The 4,267-nt window shown below is 40.1% G+C and overlaps 1 long non-coding RNA gene across 1 annotated transcript; it reads right to left on the bottom strand.

Annotated features, from left to right (window-relative positions):
- Positions 1 to 476: 476 nt before the first annotated feature.
- LOC134291280 (uncharacterized) lies at positions 477 to 1,120 on the bottom strand. The gene is made up of 4 exons (XR_009999014.1): positions 867 to 1,120; positions 734 to 808; positions 607 to 670; positions 477 to 550 (listed from the first exon to the last, which is right to left on the bottom strand). It is a non-coding gene; the product is annotated as an uncharacterized LOC134291280 (long non-coding RNA).
- Between the last annotated feature and the right edge of the window lie 3,147 nt (positions 1,121 to 4,267).

The following is a 4,267-nucleotide window of genomic DNA, read 5'->3' as shown; positions in this document are numbered from 1 at the left end:
GCGGAATTAACTGCCACTGATACATCATCGACCGCGTTTGCTTGCACTGCGGGAAAGGGATTGTTGTGAACGGTGCCTTGTGCGCTCGGTCCACTCGATACTAGCGTAAGAGGAGCACCCAATCCGGCCGCCAGTGTACTTTGTAGAGAGGTTGTTGGCAACGTCAAGATTGATCGTGTGTGAGATGACTGTCCGGTAGTAGTAACATTGCATTGTATTTGCGAAGACGGCGGAACAGGAGCAGAGGTTCTGGCGTTAAGGCACCTCTGGCAGCTCCAATCATGGTCCGTGATTGCTTCAGTCAAGCCTACGCATGCAAAATGATACCAGCGACTACATTCGTCACAGCTGACCATTTGACTGTTGTCCGGTAAGCAACATAGCGAACAGCTTTGCTCTATGCTGTCTTCCAGAATATTGGTCCGTCGAAGCATCGTTCGAATACACTCCGTCCGGGTAAAAACGAATCTTTAAAATGTTGCTTGCGCAACGAGAAATACGACGATCCGAACTTTTAAACTGGTTTATTGATTCCAACGATTAAAGTTTCCTGTAATATACAATAATTTAAACCTCTTGAATTCAGTGAAACAGTAGTCAATTTACGTTTTGTAATTTCTCTAGTTTCTAACCCGGAAAGTGTCTTAGAATAATCGCTTTTATGGAATATCTAGATTATCAAATTCACGCAAATTAGTTAAATACATTGGGTATAAATACTATTACAAATTACCGTATCAAATCATTACGAATCCAGATATTGATTCGATACATATAGCTATTGTGAATTCGATCTAGGTGTATAGAACTGCAAAATAATTCGATTTAGTCTCACATTGTATAGCATATAGGTTATCAAATGTTACCTTAGTAAGTAAATAGAATAACAAATTTAGAATTAAGCATAGTAAATAATGAATTCATTAGGTATTTCACTTCAAATAAACAGTTTTGGATATCATCACTTGCATCGTAGTCGAAGATAGCACATTTTCGATTCTTCTTTTGTCCCTGCATTTCTTTGTCACTCGCTCACGTCAGCAAGTTTGATCAGTCAACCAAAACGTCAATCTGTACTGGAACGTTGAGTGGAAGGTGTGCTCAAAAACGAGGGACGTTCGTGACAAAGCCATTCAACCAGCTGATGGGCAGTTCTTCATCCTCCCACATTTTCTTAAAAATCTTCGACTACATGGATCCTATTTTGCTTTTTTTACCTTTTTGCCTTTCTCGTACACCAAGGTGTACCGAAAGGCTATATGTTCACTCCAAAAACGAAAATTTGATAGAGCCCCCGGAGGGGTCAAGTGTTATATACCAATCGACTCAGCTCGACGAGTTGAGATGATGTCTGTGTGTATGTATGTGTGTGTGTGTGTGTGTGTGTGTGTGTATGTATGTGTGTGTGTGTGTATGTGTACAAAAAGGTCACCTCATTTTTAGATAGTAAATATGAACCGATTTCAACGACCGATGGTTCATTCGACGGGGTACATTGTCCCATTGTTTCCTATTGAAAATGGTTCAGATCGATCCAGCCGTTCCAGAGTTATGGTCATTTAGGTGTTCCGGACTGGTACCCCAGGAAGGGGCCAGATATGAAAATGCAACAAACCCATTCATGCGACCCATCAAACCACGGCATTTTCGATTATCTGATGAACGGGAAGTAGGAAAATATTCTCTGACTATATCTGAACCGGTAGTGTTCCGGAACCGGTTCCGGGTGTCCCGCCGGAAGTGGCCAAATAAGAAAGTGAACATAACCCATGCATGCGACACGTCAAATAGCAGCTTTTTCGATAACCAGTTGAATGGTAAGCAGGAAAATAGTTCCAGACCATGTTTGAACCGGTAGTGTCCCGGAACCGGTTCCGGATGTCCTGTCGGAAGTGGCCAATTAAAAAAGTGAACCAAACCCAGGCATGCGACACATCAAAGAGCGTCTTTTTCGATAATCAGATGAATGGTAAGCAGGAAAAAAGTTTCAGACCGTATCTGAACCGGTTGTGTTCCGAAACCGGTTGCAGGTATCCCGCCGGAAGTGGCCAATTAAAAAAGTGAACTAAACCCAGGCATGCGACACATCAAAGAGCGGGTTTCACGATAACCAGATCAACGGTAAGCAGGAAAATAGTTTCAAACTATGTTTGAACCGGTAGTCTTCCGGAACCGGTTCCGGATGTCCTGCCGGAAGTGGCCAATTTAAAAAGGGAACCAAACCCAGGCATGCGACACATCAAAGAGCGGTTTTTTCGAAAACCAGATGAACGGTAAGCAGGAAAATAGTTTCAGACTATATCTGAACCGGTTGTGTTCCGGAACAGGTTCCAGGTGTCCCATCGGAAGTGACCAATTAGAAAACTTAACCAAACCCATGCATGCAAAACATCAAATCATCAAAAATGTTCGTTAACCAGATAAACGGGCAGCAAGAAAATAGTCTCTGACCACACTTAAGATTATCGGCAGTGTCACAGAATCAGGATTGGATGCATTGCTGAAATTACGTGAACAAAATCAATGCAAGCGATTAATATGTGTAAAAGAACAAAATCTTGATAAAAATTTAAGCGATTTTGTCAAATTACACCATTTTAGACTCCTGGCAGTGCAGAGAATTATCAGACAAAAGAGGCACAAAACAAGCAACAAAGAAGGCGCAGTGATTACTCTTTATCCCAACTGGTAACAGATAATGACATGATCCCGAAAATTTTTGTTGCAGACAAAACGAAAGCTGAAATTGTTGCGTATTTTTCAACTCGTGAATAACCAATTATTACCAACCCAAAATCGAAACTTGTTAATGATACATCACCAGCAGCGTTGCAGTGTTTACCGACTCAAAGTTACCGCTCGAAAATCATAATGCAAGGCTTAAAAATCTCTAAACTCGTGCTGCATGATCTTTATCCCAATTTTTTTTCGGGTAAAGTACAAATTCAGGTTGCGACGATGTCGTTATTGTTGCGCGATGATTGAATTTTGATTCACTGATTCCTGGGCGTCATTATACAGTAGGATGGATCAACATTGCACGGAAAATTTAAATTTTATAGCACGAATCCCCTTTTGCGTCTAAAATCACTGCGAACAGTTTTGATACAACTGGTTGAGCCCTCGCGCTCTGTAACACGGTTGAATTTGAATGGGTTTGTTATGGGAAATTTCGCTTGCTTGCACTTTTTATTTTGTCAAATTTTACATGAATCTTATAACTAATGATAATAAAATATAGGCTAAAGTGTGCAGGAAAAAATTTGCCGAAATGTCTTGATAATGATCGGCATCCAGTGCTAGTGAAGGTGGTCAAGCAGTCAACTAAGAGATTTGGTATTTTTCAGCTCTGCCTATACGTTTAACATAGCGTCGGAATATGAGCCATCAATAAGTTTCCAAATTCGATTATGACTTTGATAAAATTCTTGCTTTTCTGAATAAGGCTGACACAAATTTCGATTTTCTCTTAAGTCCAGAGGGTTCCCCTCTTGGAAATTTTGGCCGGAAGGAAGGGCACAAATTAATAGACCAATATTTTTTTCAATTTTAAGGTGAAATTAGAGTCTTCCAGAATATTTCTTATCAAATCCGATAAGTTAAGCGGTTTTGCCTAATTGCTTGAGAATTTTTTCATCAAATACATTTATTATTTATGAACTCCACCCCCATTGACGAATCAACAAGCACTGTGGCAAAGGAGAAAATGAGATTTATTCCGTTCTAGAGTATTCTCAGAATTCAGGAACACTTTGGCTTATGGCGACGGGAAAAAAATTTGAGTACATATTCGACGAGAAAGGCACTATCACCACTAGGTGGATTAATCTGGGTTTTTTATATGAATAATCAACCATTCTTGATGTCAAAAGGCACGACAGCTTTCTAAAGCAACAGCATTCTGAAAATCGGTGAATGTTGACAAATTTATGTAAATGTTCGACCCATTAAAAACTTGAAAGACATGACCAATTTATGTTAAAACAAATTGGTCTTTCTAAAAAAATAGAACTCTGATGACTCTATGTTCAAACAGCAATAATGCACACGTTGTAGAATCATCAAAGAATTCCATCCTATGGCTCCACCTTTAAAATCTATACGACAGGAAATCGGTAACCTTATCCGATCCAACCCATCACTGTTTCTACCTCTGGCCATTGCTGCGAGCCAAAAACAAGAAATGGCTGCCGATTTGCATCCCAACCGTGAGTCCCTGTATCGCATTTGTTCATCGTTCGACGAATGATTAAACTGTCAAAACAGC

This window comes from Aedes albopictus, chromosome 3 (genome assembly GCF_035046485.1).
Source record: "Aedes albopictus strain Foshan chromosome 3, AalbF5, whole genome shotgun sequence".
Classification (NCBI taxonomy): Eukaryota; Metazoa; Arthropoda; class Insecta; order Diptera; family Culicidae; genus Aedes; species Aedes albopictus.
The sequence above is the reverse complement of the archived record's forward strand: the minus strand, read 5'-3'. Positions and strand labels throughout refer to the sequence as shown.